The sequence below is a fragment of the Apium graveolens genome, chromosome 10 (assembly GCF_009905375.1).
Source record: "Apium graveolens cultivar Ventura chromosome 10, ASM990537v1, whole genome shotgun sequence".
Taxonomy (NCBI): domain Eukaryota; kingdom Viridiplantae; phylum Streptophyta; class Magnoliopsida; order Apiales; family Apiaceae; genus Apium; species Apium graveolens.
In genome coordinates this window covers 48,666,534-48,687,061 of record NC_133656.1, presented here as the reverse complement: position 1 = coordinate 48,687,061, position 20,528 = coordinate 48,666,534, and the positions used below count along the sequence as shown (strand labels likewise).

Genomic DNA, 20,528 nt, shown 5'->3' with positions numbered 1-20,528 from the left:
ATAGTGGATCTGTCGTCAGAGAGACTCACAAAGTAACATCTGTCAAAGGGTTAAGGAACATTATTCATCTACAGACTTAAAGACTTAATTCACTGGAAGAAGCTCAAGGAATTGATCAAGCCTCAGCGATATAAATCAAGATTGTGGATTTAATCAAGTGACAGAGATCTCGTCAGGGTATCAAGTAATTACAAGGATTTAATCTGAAGAAAATCAAAGTATCAAAGTAAAGACATGAAGAAACATCACGGAAGTTAGTTACTCATGAACCAGACAGTACATCGAGTGTCAACGTTGAAGTGGTGGAATTGATTCATATATTTCAGTGATTTTTAGAAGATATTCAGAAGAATGGATGTTGCTTAAGATTAGTATTAATTCTCTATTAATTAATTAAGTCATATAATTTAATTAAGAGAATAAATTATATCTGCAAAGATTAATTTATTTTATTAATTGAATTAATTGATTAATTAATTCAGAATTAATATTAAGGTTTTTCAGGTTTTTAATTGATTTAAAATCTGTTATTAATTCATAAAGACAACTGATTGTATTAGTATGACAATCGGTATGACAATCAATAGTCATACCGAAAGTCATGCTAATTCAAAAGGATTGTCTTATCAGATTTTTTATTACATTAAAATCTATTATTAATTCAGTAAGACAATCTGATTTTGAACTACTATGACAATCGGTATGACAATTGATAGTCATACCGAAAGTCTTGCTAGTTCATTCTGATTGTCTTGCCAGCACAAAGAGATTGTCATACCAGTACATTCTACTCGACTATTGGATTAAAAGAAGCAGCAGAAGACATTCATGCAAATATAAAACAGAGAACACAAGTCAAGAAGACAGTAGAAAACAAAGGCACAACATTTCATTTTTCATCTGCTTTATTCAAGATCAAAATTCTAGATTGTAAAGTTAAATCCAATCCACTAGAATTATTTATCTTGTTCTTGTGTAACAATCTAGCGGATTAAAATCCCTAGAACTTAATCTCAAATCGCATTTAGCATTTGATCTTTTAATTGCAAAAATAGAAAAAGTTCATGTCGAATTTATTCTAGATTTATAATAATTGATTTGAGATTAATCCCTTGTAACCGATACTGTAGTTGTAACACCTTTCAAGTTTAATAAAAGTTTTATTTAACTTGAATTTTATTTCACCTTTTTATTCCGCATTTTATTCGATTAAACGGTATTGTTTGCATTCAACCCCCCTTCTACAAACAAATTGGGACCTAACAATTTTCCATACTTCTTTTCCCTTCCTTCCATTATTTTTGTTGTGCAAGATATTTTTGCACATAACAAGACTAAGTCACTTTGACAACCTTAAGAATCAGTTATATGAAAATCTTATTGTATTTTGTATTTGTATATCTTGAGTCTGTAAAAGTGTTAAGAAGATTAGACTGGAGTATTTTTATTATTAACTCCCATCAAGCTAAGGAATAAACTCTAGAAGAAGATCAATCATGATCATGCCTCAAAGAGAAGTGTAGAAGCTTGGAATTGAATAATGTTGTTTTTGGAAAAATGTTTTAAGTCACATATTGACAAGTCACATATAAAGATGTATAGATATGTCTGTTGAGAAGTCAAATTTGACTTGTAGAGATGTCACTTTACTTTTAGAGAGTTCAAGGAGATATCAACAAGTGAAAACTGCATGTAGAGAAGTGGAGATATCGACAAGTCAAAACTGCATGTAAAGAAGTGAAGATATCGACAAGTCAAAACTGCATGTAGAGAAGTGGAGATATCAACAAGTCAAAACTGCATATAGATAAGTGGAGATATCGACAAGTTAAAGGCCTATGTAGTGAACCTGACATATCGGCAAACCAAATTGAATGTAGAGAACAAGAGATATCGACAAGTTAAATCACTTACAGACAACTGGAGATCAAGACAAGTCATAATACCTATAGAGAAGTAGAGATATCGATAAGTCATTCTATATTTCTCTATACAGTAAAATAGATCTCAAAAACAGCTTCAAAATTCAGAATGCATACAATTTGAAGATCCAAGATTATCGGTCAACAAACAATTCTATCATTGAACTGAAAAGTATACAAATACAACTTGAAGAATGCAAGATCAAGGGCAAAGATGAGCAGAACAAAGGAGGGTCACAAACATGTTAGATTATATGAAGATGTGCTGCACTTAAAGTGGAAATAGACATAGACTTTAAAATTTTTGTCAGTCCATTCTAGTGTAATCTTTGTAAGATGTGCATGTTGTTCTATAAAATATGTCACGGGTCCTTTCTTTAGAGTGTAATAGAGCATATCTAGAAATCTTGTAGTCTCTCAAAGAAATAGCTGACTTCTTATTATTCAAGAACACAGATTTGTATCATAATAAATTTAATTTAATTATAAATTAAGTGAATTTTGATAAATTACTTGTGTCTTTTTATTCAGTTATTTATCACTACAAATTAATATCTAGTTGTTGAGTTCCAAAGCCTAAAACTCTATTTGATTTTTAAGTAAGTAAATCAAGAAAGCAATTACACCTCCCCCCGACAAGTTGTTTCAGAGCAAAATCTTAAAGTAGGCATATTAGATCTTGGAAGTATGAGTGAACAAGAAAATAGCAGTATCAAGAATCCTGTTTTTGACAAAGTGAACTGAACCCTATGGAAGAAGAAGATGATGATGTTGTTCATCAGGATAGCTAATCCACTATATCTTGAAATTCTCAAGCATGGACCATTCATTCCTATGGCGAGGGTAATTGAAGCAACTGATGGTGATATGGTCATTCCTGGTCATTTTTTTTTGCTAAATCATTCCTGGTCACTTTACTCCTAAGGATCCATCTACATATACTGAACCAGAAAAGGAGAAAGTTTCACTTGACAGTAGCTTGTAACTCATTTTTATTGAATCTCTTGATAAAGTCATGTACAATAATATTATCAACTGTGAGTCGGTCAAGAAGATCTGGGAAAATATAAAGATTCTGTGTGAAGGTATGGAGAAAGTGAGGTCAAACCAAAGAAGGATTCTAGTCTCACAATATGAGGGTTTCATAGATAACCCATAAAGAAGGCATTACTGAGATTTTTGAAAGGTTCAACAAATTGATAAATGATTTGCAGCTACAAAACAAGTATTATGAAGCTGAGGAGGTCAACCTAAAATTCTTGCTCAATGTTCCTGACCATCTAGAACAAAAGATATTTGCAATAAGAGAATTGACAGATCTAGGGAGAATAACTTTGGAGGTTTTATATGGAATTCTTAAAACCTATGAGCTGGAGATGATGCAGATAAAATCATTAAAGCTGAGTCAGGGAAATGTTGTAGGTGTGTCAAGTGCCTTGATAGCTAATGATAAGAAAATACATGAAGATGAAACTGAATCCCAGATTCAAGTTATGCAACCTGTTGAGCAGAAGGACAAGGAACCTAAAAAACAAGTTATTCTAGAGTTGGAAGAGAATGAGTATTACACTCTTGATGAGTTGGATAAAATGGACCAGTGTATGGCCTACGTGGCAATGAAGTTTTCAAATATAAGAGTAAAAAAATCCTAGGTACTTCAAGGGTAAAGGTCAAACATCGTGCAACAACAACTAGAAATGAAAATTCAGACTCAAAGGTGGATATAAGTCAAGGTCTGTGGACAGATCAAAGATTAGATACTACAACTGTGATAAAATTGGTCACTTTGCCACAGAATGCAGAAATCCAAAGAAGGTGAAGAAAGATATGGCATATTTGGAGCTTGAAGCTAAGTATGAAGCACTGTTGATGAAATAAAAAGGAAGATTATATTGCTGAAGGGAAGAGTTGGGATGACACAGATGATGAAGATGATGGTGAAGAATATGGAAATTATGCTCTCCTGGCTTTTGAGGAAGGAGAGTCATCTGCATCAAAATCTGAGGTGAATATCCTTACCATCAATGATTTGAATGCTTTAAAATATAAGGAAATTGTTGAAAAGATGATTGTAAAATGTTTCACATTCACACAAGTATGGTGGCTACAACTGAGGAAATGAGTAGGTTGTCAAAAGTTAATATAAAACTTAAAATTAAGAAATAAGAACTAGAGCTGCAGCTTGTAAGTCTAGAACCAGCTAAAAAATGAATATCTTAAAAACAAGCTAAAATGTGTAGAGGAAGTAGAAGCTTTATTGAGAGATATAATTGAGAAAAATGATCTTAAGTTTAAGTCATTTAAATATGCATCTCAGTTGTTTGGTCAATACCATGAAAAGAACAAGCCATGAGCTAACATAGTTAATGGATTGGACTATGAAGCCGGTTCATCTCAAAAGAAAAGTCAAATTGACATAGATAAGGAAACTGTGAACAAGGAAGTTCCTGATGTGCTTCAAAAGGTGAATGCACATTTTTTCAAAGTTTATGAGGTGAACTTCAGTGAAGAGGAGCTTATCATCAAGTAAGAAGTTACAGATGAAGATGAATAAATGAAAATTCCAAATCAAATCTCAACACTAAAGTGAGAAAAATCCTGGAGCTAGTCCACTCATCAAAACACCAGTAACTGAAATCAAAAATGAAAGCACATGAAATAAAAGAAGAACAGAAATGGAAAGATAGGTGTAAACAAAAGCAACAACTATGCCTATATTACAGATGCTCCCAGAATGTAATGTCATAGATGTGGCTCGACAAATCACCTAACTCATCTTTGTAAAAAAATTGTTAGTGAGCCAAAGTATAAAGCCTGTAAGTATTATGACACTCAAGCTGATGACCCCTACTCTTTCTGTGACAAGTTTGATTGCATTCCATGCAGCATGAAAGTTATGACTAGTTGTCATAAGATGAAAAAATATCTAAAAAAAGTTAAATTTAGATCTGTGATCAAAGAAGAAAATTTTAATCAAACTAAGAAAGCTGTTTCTTTTGATTGTTCAAGTTCTACTTCTATTAACTATCAAGAAGAAGAATGTGCCCAACACTGTTTGGGTAGCTAAACACAGTTAAACCTCATTGTGTGCAGGGCAAGAAGAATAAAGTATTGTGGATCATTGAAAGTGGATGTTGTGGCGCCCTCCAAACCCAGGTCAGAAGTTTGGGGTCCACAACATACACACACACCATATATAAACCTGTTTATGAATATAATAAATATAATGACCCTACTTACCATAACCACATTATTTATATTATAAACGTACCAAATCCCAATGTATTTATCTTACAACTGAAATAAAACAGTCTTACAAACTTTAAACATAACTAAGACAAACATCATATGCTAGCTTATTTCATCTCAACCTGGAAACCTAGCTCGTACAATTCTCTGGGGATCCTCGCTACCACCAATTCCCTTTTTAACTGGAAAAGATCTTGAATAGATTTGCAAGAGTGAGCTAACTATCTCATCAAGTCATGATGACAACACTGAGATTAAACAATGATCAACCGAAATATTATAAGAAATCAAGTTTCCTAATAAGCAATGATTAGAATTGGATATTCACTTTCATTTTTAAAAACCAAGATTACACTGCTGATCAGTCACGCACTAACCCTGAGCAAGGCTCACAGCTCTGCTCTTTATACTGGATCCAAGACACACATTGACCTATCATGACCACGAATCTGATCCAACCAAGAATCTGGTCCATATTTAAAAAAATCCAATTCTATAATATCAACATGATAAATAATGTAAATCAATAAGCGGAATCATAAACAACATCAACCTTCAAGCATAGAGAGATTCATAACACCATGAAGGTATAACAAGGTAAATATGAAGATTGGCTTTTATCCAGGGAAAGAATTAGAAAATAGAAGACCAAAGGTTTAGTGGTTACAAGGATTGGTCCTCTGTTATACAAGGTATGAAGGTTTGTATGTTAAGCAATTCTATATAAAGGATCAGTAGGTGGTATATATGTATTTGTGGAGTAGTATCGTATAAATGTGGTTCAGATCTAAGAATTCAACAATCAAGGATTTACAAAGAATAAGGCTTACGGCTCAAGATCAATAACAAGAATCAGGGTTTAGGGTTAAGTACTTCAAAGACTTGCAATATAACAAGAATGAACAGAAGTACTTACAATATATATGAAGAGAGTTCGAAGATACTTGCAATTCTACTACACGAAAGTTCTGGGATACTTGCCTTATTAATCCGCTTTTACATTACTTGTACTCGTCTATTGATTTTCACTCACTGACCACTTGCTTTCCCTTTTTACGTCTCGCTTTCTCTGTTAGACACCACATGTATTTATCAATACTTATTCTCATCTCCTTCTATTCATTACAAGCTTCTATCTACCCTTCGTTTCACCCAAATCCGACTTACGGATTGAAAGTTACAATAAAAACCGTCAAACAATGCACATACAGGCATATTATACATCAATCTAATCACATATAGCACATAGCACGTAAGATATTCGATCAAAATCATTTTCAAAAAAGATTCGGGGTTAAAATGACTTTCCAGGTATTTAATACGAATTTTTGAACATTTTTTGGAATTAAAACGGGTTTCCGAATCATTTTATAATTAAATAACAAGGTTCGAACACCCGAATCTGACTTTAAAATTATTTAATAATAATTACCGAGCCTTGAAAATAATTATAAAATAATAGTTTAAAACTCGAAACTATTTTTCGGAATTTTTAAATAAAAAGAAATAATTATATCTTATTAAATAATCAATTAAAAGTAATTAATAACTAATTAATTTAATTAATCAATTAATATTTAAATTAATTAACTAATTCAATAATTAATTATCAACTAAAATTAATTAATTAATTAATTAAGATTTATTTTGAAATTAAAAATAATTTTCAGAATAATTAATAATGAATTTTGGAATTTAAAATAATTAAAAACTATTTCTAAAAATAATTATAAAAGGAAAATATATTTTTGAAATTATATAAAACTAAAATCCGATTTTTGAATTTTCTGAAAGTTCCAGGGAATGAATTGTATAACATAAAAGTTAGGGGGGTAGAAGTGAAATTTTCCACCTCATTCCCTACCTCTGCCAACTCCGGCGGCCGGCAGCCATAGCCGCCGCCTGGAGCTTTTTCCGACCAACGAAAAACAGCCCAGAACAACACTAGATTCACAGGGTTTGTTCGATTTTATGTCAGGAACACATCTGCAGACTCAGAACGATCAAACAAACAACCAATCAAACGGAAAATCCATCTGAAATTCCCGCCGTCGCCACGATCGATTTTCCGATCATCTCCTTCCGGCTATCGTTTGTTCATCACATATATACCAATAAATACGTCTGTTCACGATCTACAAACTGGAATGATCAATTTTTAACTAATAACCCCTAACAAAGAAACACCTAAATTTCAATTGACAATATTCAAAGCGGTAAACCCTAATTTTCTTAATTCGAAAATTAAACCCATTTTTCTACATGATATTGAACTCCAAATTCGTCATATAATATATCAAAATGACCAGGACAAAATTATCTACAAGATGAAATCATCAAATCACCCAAATAACATCAACATCAAAATTTCATAATTTAATCATAAATTAATTTGAAATAAAATAAATAAATAAATAATAGAACCTTGATTTCTACACTGAAACTGATGGTAGATTCTGATAGAGTTTTTCTTGAACCTCGATTCGGTATATGGCACGCTCGATTCCGAGTTTGGTAACGCTTTCGTTTTTGGGTTTGATTCTCAAGAACGTGACGGGTTTTCGAGTTTTTCTCTGTAAATTCTCGGTTTTTACTTCTTGATTATGATTATACGCAAAAATGAAATAAGAAAAAGGCTATTTATATTTATGAAATTTTGTGCCAGGACTCGTACGGGTCAACCCGTACTCCGGATCGAAAAAGTCAAAACACGGAAAATGTTCAGAATTATCATATTAGGTTAGGAAGGAGTTTTCCGAAGAGTTTCGAGTTGTAAAAATGTAAAAACGGTTGAAATTGGACGATTCCCGGTTTTATAAAATAGTTTTATAATCATACAGAATATAATTAATCACTTTATAAATTCTTATAAAATCATATAACAATCCAAAAATTACCAGAAAAATATCATAATTATCTACACTTTATTCTGGACATAATAAAATTAACATACTCATATTTTATCACATATAAACATCCAAATTTTAATATCAATGATCATATGATTAACCAAAATTCACATAATAATCACGTAATAATTATTTATTGATAAAAATAATTACACGCTATTTCCCGGATATTACATCTTCCCCCTTGAAATGATTCTGTCCTCAGAATCTCTTAGGTAAACAAATGAGGGTACTTTTCTCGCATATCACTTTCTAACTCCCAGGTTAACTCTTCAGCTTTTGGGTTTCTCCATAACATCGGCTAGTTAAGATAGTGATGTCTTATAGCCCTCTTAACATCGGTTTTGAAATGACCGATGTTAAAATTGCTTTTCACATCGGTGACATTTCTAACTGATGTTAAAGGGATGATGTCGTAGGCACTATTTCTAGTAGTGCCTTCTCTTTCTTTTTTAGAATCTCTATTGAATTCTCTACATACGATAAATCTGCCTGAAGTTCTATTGGCTCATACTCGATTATATGCCTCTAGTTTGGATTGTATTTCTTAAACATCGATACGTGAAATACATTATGAATGTGCTCCATGTGCGGGGGTAACGCCAATTCGTAAGCTGCCTTACTGACACGTTTCAAAATTTCAAAAGGTCCAACGTATCTAGGACTCAACTTTCCTTTCTTTACAAATCTTGACAATCCTTTCCACGGTGACACTTTTAGCAGCACTAGATATCCTTCTTTGAATTTCATATCCTTTCTGGATTGATCTGATTATTTCTTTGACGATCCTGTGCTACAATTAACCTTTTTTGAATGACTTCAACAACTTCTTTTGTCTATTGCACCAACTCGGGTCCGAGTATCTTACGTTCTCCAACTTCATCCCAATATATTAGTGATCGACATTTGCATCCATAAAGAGCTTCATAGGGAGGCATTCCGATACGGGCATGATAACTGTTATTATAAGCAAATTCCACTAAGGGTAAATGTCTTCAATAGTCTGGATTGTTTTTTCGCTTTGACCATTAGTCTGTGGATGATAAGCTATACTCATATTCAATTTAGTTCCCAAACATTCTTGAAAACTTATCCAAAATCTTGAATTGAATCGTGGATATCGATCTGATACTATAGACATAGGGACTCCATGACGAACTACTATTTCCTTCAAATACATGTGAATCAACTTGTCCAATGAAAATATTTCATTAATAGGCAAGAAATGAGATGATTTGGTTAGTCTGTCTACTACAACCTAAATGGCATCGTGGTTCGCTTTCGTCCTTGGTAATCCGACTATAAAATCTATAGAAATGTGCTCCCACTTCCATTCTGGAATCTCTAACAGTTGTAATAATCCACTTGGTCTCTGGTGCTCCGCTTTAACTCTTTGACACGTGTAATATTTGCTAACCCATTCCGCAATTTCTCTTTTCATATATGGACACCAATAATTCTCTTTTAAATCTCTGTATATCTTGGTACTTCCTGGATGGATGGAATACCTTGAGTTGTGAGCTTCTTGTAGAATTTCATTTTTCAACTCTGCTACTGGTGGAATCCAAATTCTCGAAGAAAATCTGAGAATACCTTGGTCATCGTTTTGAGTACATAACTCTTCTCCTACCAATCGATTAATATCTTGATCCATTATTTCCTCTTGACATTTCTTTATCTTCTCTAACAATTCTGGCTGAGAAGTCATACTATACATCTTTGCTTCATCAGGTTTGCAAATTCTGACTTCCAATTCCAACTTTTGAAATTCCTTATATAACTCTTTAGGTACTGTTAACACATTCAATCTTTCCTTTCTACTTAACGCGTCTGCCACCACATTTGCTTTTCCCAGGTGATAGTTAATCGTGCAATCATAGTCCTTGATTAACTCCAACCATCTTTGTTGTCTCATATTAAGTTCCTTTTGCGTGAATATGTACTTCAAACTCTTATGGTCCGTATAGATCTCACATTTTTCTCCATATAGATAATGTCTCCAAATCTTCAAGGCGAATATTATTGCCGCTAGTTCCAAGTCATGAGTAGGATACTTCTGCTGAGTTGGTTTCAGTTGTCTAGACGCATATGCATTAACTTTATCATGTTGCATCAAAACACAACCCAATCCCTTATGAAAAGCATCACTATAGATTACAAAATTTCCTTGATCATGTGGAAGTGACAAAACAGGTGTCGTAATCAATCTCTTCTTCAATTATTGAAAACTTTCTTCACACTTCTCGTTCCATATAAACTTCTCATTTTTCCTAGTAAGCTTCGTCAAAGGCGTGGCAATCTTCGAGAAATCTTGAACAAATCTTCGATAATATCCTGCTAATCCTAAGAAAATTCTCACTTCTGTTGGTATTTTTGGCCTTTCCCAATTCATAATAGTTTCAATCTTTGTTGGTTCTACTTTGATCCCTTCATTACTTACTATATGCCCTAAAAATTGAACTTCCTGTAACTAAAACTCACACTTTGAAAACTTAGCATACAAATTTTCCTTTCTCAAAATTTCCAAAGCTATCCTTAAGTGTTCCGTTTGGTCTTCCATTGACTTGGAGTAGACCAAAATATCATCGATATATACAATGACAAACTTGTCCAAATATTCCTTGAAAATTCTGTTCATCAAGTCCATAAATTCTATCGGGGCATTGGTCAATCCAAAAGACATCACTAAAAATTCATAATGACCATACCTTGTTCTGAAAGTTGTCTTTGGTACGTCATCAAATGTAATCTTTAGTTGGTGATATCCGGATCTCAGATCAATCTTAGAAAAATATTTGACTTCTTTTAGCTGATCAAATAAATCATCGATTCAAGGTAACGAATACTTATTCCTAATTATAAGCTTATTGAGTTCTCGATAGTCAATGCATAACCTCTTGTTTCCGTCTTTCTTCTTAACAAATAATACCGGTGCACCCCATGGGGTTACACTGGGCCTAATCACTCATTTTTCCAATAACTCTTGCAATTGCTTTGCCAGTTCCTTTATTTCAACTGGCGCCATTCTGTACGGGGCTTTAGATACTAATTTCGTTCCAGGTGCTAAGTCGATCACAAACTCAATTTCTCTATCTGGAGGAAGTCCTGATAACTTGTCTGGAAACACGTCTGGAAATTCATTTACCACTAGAATGTCTTTCAGTTTTGCTGGCTCCTGACTTCTATCTATCACATAAGCAATGAAATGCTCACATCCTTGTCGTAGTAATTTCTTAGCTTGAATCATCGTCAAGAACTTCTTTGCTTGCCTCTGACCTTTAAACGCTACCACTTTCTCGTCTGGCATCTTCAAGATTACTTTCTTATTACGACAGTCTACTGAGCATCGTGCTTAGATAGCCAGTCCATTCCTAAAATAATGTCAAACTCTCCTAACTTAAATGATATCAAGTCAACACCAAACTTATTACCAGAATTCTCAATCTCACAGTCCGTACACACTTGATTAACAGATACACGCTCTTGATTTGCTAATTATACCGTCATAATCTCACTTAGCAATTCAACTGGACAATTCAACTTATCAACAAAATCTTGAGAAATAAATGATCAAGTTGCTCCTGAATCTACTAGCACTTTAGCACATAAATAATTCACAGTAAGCGTACCCGCCATAACATTAGTGTCCATAACAGCGTCCTTCACAGACATGAAATAAACTCTAGCTCTGGGAGGTTCATTCACTGTCGGAGTAGCTCCCATGATTCTCAGCGTATTATTGACTGGAACTGGTGTCTTGCAATCCCTTGCTATATGTCTTGGCTTTTGGTACTTGAAACATGTAAACCCAATTGCTGGAACTTTTCCTGCCTGATTTCTGGTAGGCTGCTCTTTGTTGGCGGGCTCTCTGACTTGTTGATTACAACACTCTCTTGAATAATGCCCCCTCTAGTTGCATCTATAACACACCATATTCAACTTGTTGCAAACTCCACCATGTTTCTTTCCACATACCTGGCAGTCTGGTAGAGCTGGTCTCTGCTGGGTTGGCTGGTTCCCAGTGGCTGGACGGTTGACTTGTCCTCCATCACCTGCATTCTATCTTCTAAAATTAAGATTCCTTCCAGGCTGAAACTTGCCTTTCCTCTGATTAAAATTTGGAAACTTCCCTGCTTAGGACTGTCCTACACTTCCCTCAAACTTTCTCTTTTTACTTTCATTCTCCTTCTGTGACATTTCACTTTCCGTTTGTGCAATCATAGCTTTCTGCACAACTCCCGCATACGTATCCAACACAAATATGGCCACCTTCCCTCGGATCCATGGCATAAGACCTTGCTGGAACCTTTTGGCTTTCTTCCTATCGGTGTTCACATATGATGGTACAAACCTAGACACCTCCTCAAACTTACTCTCATATTCTGCCACTGACATATTTCCCTGTTTTAACTCCAGAAACTTCAATTCCATCTTATCATGTACAAACTGAGGGAAATATTTCTCTAAAAACAAATCCTTAAATCTATCATATGCAACATCATCTGTACCTTTCGAAGTCTTGACAGTTTTCCACCATTATGTGGCTTCATTCTTCAGATAGTAACTTGCAAACTCAGTTTTATGTTCCTCTCTCACATTGACTAAGGCAAATGCCTTCTCAATTTCTTTCAACCAAACCCTGGCCTCAATAGGATTTACGTAACCTTTAAATTCCGGTGGATTCATCGCCTGAAAAGTATTAAAGGTTACCTGAGGATTAGTCTGCCTCTGCTGTTGTTAAGTCAGGTGGACTGTTTGTTGGGTCAAGATCTGAAGAATTTGGGCTACAATTGGGTCTATGGGGCCTGGATTTGCATTCCGGTTATTACTGTCTTGGGTGTTTTTGTTGGTCTCTTCATTCTGGTTGGTGGAACGGTAATTTCTTCTAGGAGGCATTTTTTGTAAAGAATCAAAAAATTTATTTAGCCTTTAAATCAAATCCTTTTTATGAAAAGTTTTTCATAAAACTGAAATATCTCTTTTTGAAAATATTTTCAACAGTTGAACTAAGTAAATTGCATGCTTCTTTACAGAATGTAAATAGTTAGGGGATAGGGCACATGTTATCACAAGAGTTTATAATTGCTGCAGTAAAATAAAACAGGTATAGCAAGATAAATGACAATGCTGGAAAAGGAAAGGTATTGATATACATGTCAAAGTTCGGTAGTACAACATGAAAATGTTTAGCAAAGGTAAACGTACAACAGGCCTATCCACTGGTTAGTAAGTTTGGTTTATTTATATACCCACCAAAAGTCTGATGATACACATTACACACTATTATACATATAACAGCTGTCACATCATTTATGCCGTCTAGTTTTCAGGGAAACTCTGGTCCACCAAGCCTTGCAAAATCCTCCAATACCTCTCTGGCCCACCCCATAAGATCATCTGGGGCTGCATACTCGCAAGTAGTTCCATGAAGTCTAGCCTCGAGTTTTCTCTGGGTCACCTGAATCTCATTCCGAAGCTCCCTCACTTTCCTGTCAATATTTATAGTCCTTATAATATGTTGTAGCTCCTGAATCTGAGCCAACAGGGCTTCTCGTTCCAAAAGAAGAGTTCCATACTTATGGTATGGAATAGGGTGTGGAGTAAACTGGAATGATGCACCCGCCACCGAATATCCGGTAGAATCAGAATCAGTAGGCGGGGGTCCTCGAATAAGTGGTCTCACGCCAGGAGGTGGAATAGCTTGCAATGGTGCAACCGTCATAACTGGTATTATAGCTGACACTGGTGGAAGATCAGGGAGCTTCTTTGTCTGCCATTAAATATTGATTTACAGATCTTAAATTGGTTGTATGTCAACAACAAACTCTGATAGCAATTGATAGGTCCGTAATCAACTGTAGAGGGGGGTGAATACAGTTTATGCAAATAATTCAATAAAGCTTTAATAGAATTAACAATTTTTATATTAATCAGATAAAAAAATTTACACAAGTACTCTCCCAAAGGATGAATAATTATCCTTGAGAGCTGCAAGGTTACATGATTCATGACATATATAGTGTAAACCTAATATGTGCTTATATAGTGCACATTTACGCAATGAGTAAGGAATCATATTCTATTGTAATAAGGAAACCTATTACATATCAATGTATGATTGCTTCTAATATAAAGTCATTCACCGCTTTTAATTCTGCAATCCCTTTCCTTCTCGAATATCTACTGAAGTAACTAAGTCCTGATGACATCAACTGCTGATCATCAAGTACTGATGAACAAGTACTGATGACGTCATCTTCAGTAAATCCTGATAGTTTATCTCCTGATATCATCAATTATATCTAACATCTAAAGTTAGAGATTTTCTTGTATATACCTCTAAAAATGGTTGAAGAAGATAGGAGTTTGTTAATTTTGTTCATGCTTAAGGCTTAAAAATATTGAAACCATAATTTGACGTGCCTGATAGATGGAATTCAACAATTCTCTTCAGTTCGTTCTTTTCTCTTCTTTTCATTTCATGTAAGCTGAGAAGAACAACCCTTCCAGAAGGGGAGGTATTGCCGAATGACTATCTATCTGTGTGATAGAAGCCTAGTAGGATACCACATGTTGTTTAATTACTTGTCAAGTACTAAAGGCTGGCCACCTTCTGTACTAACTATGCGATATAACAAGTGTTCATGATCATAGTGATCTCTCAATAAATTCTTTTACTTCTATACGATGGATCAAGCTTTCAAAGATAGAAACAGCTAGGAAGGAGTAGTATCAGTGCGGTGGTATTCCGAATCTAACGTGTTCGTGATAATAAGGTTGACGCAATTATTAAAAGGTTATAGAATGCTAACGAGCAAAAGTGTAACCAGTATAGTATTATGTACGGAAGGTAGTAGCGATTACGAACTGGAAAAGAATAGGTATTGAGAAGCAAAAGCTATAATGCTAGAGGCTATGATGAGAGTCTATGCAATAGACTTGAGAGAAATTGGAATGATCACTTAACACGGATTAAGTTTTCTTACGATAATAGATTATATGTCAGTATTGAGATATCGCCTTATGAGATCCTTGAGGGAAGACAATGTCGATCTCCCTTATGATAGGATGATGTTGCAAAGCGCAAGATGCTCAGACCAGTAGTGGTCCAAAGGACTAAGGATATAATAGATCTAATCAGAGGACGGCTGGTAGTAGCCCAAGATGGACATAAAAATTATGTTGATTTGACACGAAAGGACAAAGAATAGGAAATAGGGGACCTAGTAATGTTAAAGGTATCCCTTGGAAAGGATTGATGAGCTTCAAAAAGAAAGGAAAGCTAAGCCTACAAATTGTTGGACCCTTTGAGGTATTAAGACGTATTGGGAAGTTAGCATATAAGCTAGCCCTACCCCCGAACATGTAGCAAGTTCATAACGTGCTCCACGTATCAATGTTAAGGAAGTGTAATTCGGATGCCAGACAAATAGGGGCATATGAGCGCATAGACATGCAACCAGACGTAACCTACATGGAGCAACCAGGAAGGGTTATAGATCAAAAATGGACAAGTGCTTAGGAGAAGGGTTATCAAACTATTCAGAGTTTGATGGAAGAACCACGATGTGGGAAAATATACTTGAGAGTTAGAAAGTGCAATGCTAAGAAAGTATCCCTATTCATTTTCTATCTAATTCCGGGACGGAATCCTTTTAAGGAGGGGAGACTATAATAACCCCAATTTTTGGAATTTTTGAAACCCTTATGAATAGTGATTTTACTGATTATGCTGAATAAGAAAACTTTTCATACCACACTATGTAGGGGTTCTTTTATTGATCTTCTGGGATATTATTAGTACTCTATGTGGTATATAAGTGTATGTAAAGATCGTCAGAATCCAAATCCGAACACTTTGATTTTTCCCGAAAATCCACCAGATACAGAAAGAATTGAGTATAAGGTAACAGGATAAAAAGGATTTAAATTCAAGGATTATAAGAGAGGATCATAAAAAGGAATTTAATGTATTGAGAAAGGTTAAGGGAACCCAAGTAATAAGATCCCAGGTATGATCCCTCGAAAAATAAACGAGAACGAAAGTTAAGCGAACCGTATAACAGATCAGCGGTCATTAGCCAAGTGATTAGGAGTTAATCAAAGAGTTAGTGGAGGGTGATGTCATCTTACCAACAAGAAGAGGACAAGTGTGGGACGATGACATAAGGAGATGACTTAAGCATGACAAAAAAGGAGGGATTAGTTGGTTGATTGTGAACCATTCATTCTTTACCATGGTAAAAAGTTAATTAAACAAACAAAAGGATGTCAACCAAGAAAATCAAATCAAAAACACAAAGTTGACCTTCATTATCCAACAAGAAGCTCTCGGCCTTTTGTCCATTTCAAAGAAAGAAAAAATCAAATTCAAGTTCCAAGCTTTGTTAATTGGTGAGGTAATTATCCAAGGTTCCTTATGTATAGATATAGCTATTCTATGAATCTAAGCTTCCATTTCCTTCACAATCTCTTCCAATTATTCAAGGAAGAAGATGGTGAATAGTAACTATCAAAAAATAACTTTAGTTTTCTTGAATTTTTATGAAAGTTTAAGGTTATACAAGCAAGGATCAAGGTTCTTTTAGGCATTCAAAGCTCTTGTGTTGTGTTGAGAAGCTTCAAGAAGGTATAAACTCCAAACCCTAGATTTAGTTTTGAGTATTTAGGACTGGTTAAGATTGATATAGTATATGTGAAGCATGATGCTTGTTTGTTTAAAGTTTGGTTGAGTTTGTAGAGATTTTGATGGTTGAACCTTGGTTATTAGTTAATGAACCTTAATATGGTTAGTAGCTTTTGTTGTGATTGAATGAGTTGGTTAAAACATGAAGTAATGGACTGATGTGGTGAGGTTTGGAGGGATTTTGGGTTGTAATGTTGATTGTGGGTTGATTGTGGATTGATTTAGAGTTGTACAAATTTGGTAATCGCGTAAACATAGCCGTCATAATATCTAATTTACTTTAGACTGTTTTTGTTCTTAACATCAGGACCCGAGAACTCACTGTTAGGTTTTTACCACTGCCATAATTAGATAGTTCATGTTACGAGCTTCGTTTTGATATGTGGTTCGTTTGAATCCGATGTATGGTTTAGGAGAAACGACCGTTTTAAGTAACGGCGTTTCGCGAACGAACCATTACCCCTCGCCTTACTTTGAAACATTGGTTAAGGACCTTAAATGACTAATTGGGATATGAAACAATTATGTTAAGTGGATTAGACAGTTGGTAAGGTACTCGCGAAAGAATCTCCTTAAAACTCTTAATGGTTAATTTAATAAAAATGGTGGAGCCGAGGGTACTCGAGCGACTTAAGTGAATCGTTAAGCGCGAAAGCGAACGTTAGGAGTCTAATTGGTTAAAGTCTAGTTTCTTAAGCGACGGGGGTTTAATTCTGACTTATGTTGTTGTTCATAGGTTATCGGACCCATTCTAAGCTTAAGTCTATCCGGGAACACTCAGGCAAGTTTTCTACCCGTTATACTGTTGTTGTGATGTATACATATGTATATGCATTATCTTGTGATAGATGCATGATTGTTATTAGCAAATCTTGCGATATATTGGAGCATGTGTTATGGTATATATGCATGCCTATTTTCAAAATCTTGATTTCTAATTGTTGATTCAATTGCTTATAAGTTGCATAATACCTATGCTAGAGATAAGCAGTAGTTGCGTATACCCTTAGTATAGGGGACCCAAAGGTGAACATTTTCTAAAACCGGGAGTCGAAGTTCCCGAGTATATTATATATATTTATATATATATATATTGATATAGTTTTCAAAACTATAAATCGAATAAGGTTTATTCGATAAATTTAATTTATTTAATGAATATTATTTTGAATATTCATTCGAGGACTTAAGACTCCGTTTATTTTATTTAATAAAACTCCGTTTATTTTATTTAATGAATATTATTTTGAATATTCATTTGAGGACTTATGACTCCACTTATTTATTAAATAATATTCTTTATTTTATTAAAGAATAATGTTTCGATAATCAAACTTATTTTCGATTATTCAAATAAAGATCGTACTTTCGTATAAGTATATCTTTGGTTATTTATTATTCATTTCAAGTATGAGTTTTAAAACTTTTACTTCAATTATTTTTATAAGGATTATCCTTATGGGAATATTATTTAAATAATAATATTCAGATATTTTCTAATATATCGAGACTGATTTATTTCATTAAATCAGCATTACTCCAAACATTCTTAAAAATGTTTTCGAGTCTTCAAAATGATTTTAAAAGTTAGAGCGGATCCCAAAAAAAACTCGTTTCCAGATTTAAGATCTTCCTTTCGAAGGAGACTTGAATATTCGCTCAAAAAATCTTAGGGATCCGGCTCTGTGGTGTATTTTATATTCGCAACAAGGTTGCTGTTTTGAGAAAACAATTTGATTACTTGCCCAATGTTCGGGAAGTAAGTCCATCTAATTGAGTCGGCATAAGCGACAGGCCGGGGTACGGTCTATGAAGGTGTAAGAGGCTGGGTGACAGTCCATCCACGTGTGAGTGGCCGGGTAACGGTCTAGCGCGAGGTCCTAATGCGGCCTGGGTGATGACCGGCGAGGAATTCATTGATCTACAGTAGAAAAGGTTACTTATTGGTATCTTTGCCTGATCAGCAAGATATCGGGTTTATGCCAAAATTCTTTTCCTTCCAAATTCATTGGATATTACAACTCTATTCATACTTTACATGACAGAGATTTTCAGGAAATATATGAGAGATATATATGGATATATATATATCGGGACTTAATGAAGTATCTCGTAACTTCATTTCTTTTGAATGATATTTCAAGGATTGAATCTATTCAAATCATATCTTGTACTCTCATCTATGTGATGAACTTTTGACACAGATTATACCTTGAGCAGTGGTAGTTCAAGTAGTATTCGGAAAAGATATAAATATATTGAAGTATCTTGTAACTTCATCTTTTAATCTTATATCTAGTTAATGATTATCTGATGCATGACAAAGATTTTCAGAAAAACGTTGAGACAAGGTTAGATATATGAGATCACCTTGCAACGATATTTTTATACAGTTATACACTGGAACTCTGTATGTATTATGCATGGAAGAGGACTTCCAAGATTTTGAAAAGTATATATGTATATATACTGATTATTTTGCGACTTCATCGCATTAAGATATCAAACTTGGTTCATTTCTTTTGACCAAGACTTTCATGAGTACTATGAGAATGCTCATATATTGTTAGTTATTATACATATTATTTCGGTGGGCTTGTTGCTCACCCTTGCTTTCTTCTTTCATCACACAACAACAAATAGACAAGATGAACAGGACCAAGCTCCCAATTCGCGAGCAGATAGGAAACGTTCCGCAGTTTCCCGTAGGCGTTGATGCCGTGTAGCTGAGGTAGGATCTACCAATAGGCTAGGCTTTCAACTTTCGATGTACCAGACTTATGTATATTTATGAATTGTAATAATGGCAAAGAATATATAAATTATTCAGAAACCCTTTTTAAGGTGAAATGGTTTATAATTGTGGAATAAAATGACTTGTGTTATTTTTGGTATTCATCTCTGAGACTATAACTTGTGGTGTGTGTGTGTGTATATTGTGGGGTCACAGTACTCAGTAGTTGGTTGACTGTTAAGATTAAGTATTGATAAGGGAAATGGAACTCGTGACAACCCGAATCCCCGACCCCGGATCTGGGGGTGTTACAAAGTCGGGCACTATTCAGATGGTGCAGAATTCTGTTTCTTTCGGAGGGGCTGCGACTGAAGATCCCAACATGCATATCAGGAATTTTATCGAGATCTGTAGTACTTTCAAATATAATGGTGGCACTGATGAGGCTATCAAGCTGAGGCTTTTCCATTCTCTCTGAGGGACAAAGTTAAGGACTGGTTAAATTCTCTACCAGCTGGGTCCATCACTACTTGGGAAGATCTTGCACAAAAGTTTCTGGTGAAGTTCTATCCAATGGTCAAAACTGCTATGAGGAGTGCTCTTACTCAGTTTGCACAGCAACAAGGAGAATCTATGTGCGAAGCTTGGGAGTGCTATAAGGAGATGTTGAGAAAGTGTCCACATCATGGTATGCCTGACTGGATGGTGATCAATGGATTCTACAATAGTTTGGGGGTCCAATATCGACCCATGCTCGATGCAGCTTCTGGAGGCGCCTTGTGGGCCAAAAGCTATACTGAGGCCTATAATCTTATTGAAACTATGGCTGCAAACGAGTATCAAAACCCAACTCAAAGGATGATGCCTGGGAAAGTAGCAGGTATTCTGAAAGTCGATGCAGCTACATCTATTGCAGTGCAGCTCAAGGCGCTGTCTATGAAGGTCGATTCTTTAACCAACTATGGCATAAATCAAATAGCTAGTGTCTGTGAGCTTTGTGTAGGCTCTCATGCTACGGATCAGTGTTC

General features: G+C 34.8%; 1 non-coding gene across 1 annotated transcript; it reads right to left on the bottom strand.

Annotated features, from left to right (window-relative positions):
• Positions 1-20,085: 20,085 nt before the first annotated feature.
• LOC141694200 (small nucleolar RNA R71) lies at positions 20,086-20,192 on the bottom strand. Its single transcript, XR_012563525.1, has one exon. It is a non-coding gene; the product is annotated as a small nucleolar RNA R71 (small nucleolar RNA).
• Between the last annotated feature and the right edge of the window lie 336 nt (positions 20,193-20,528).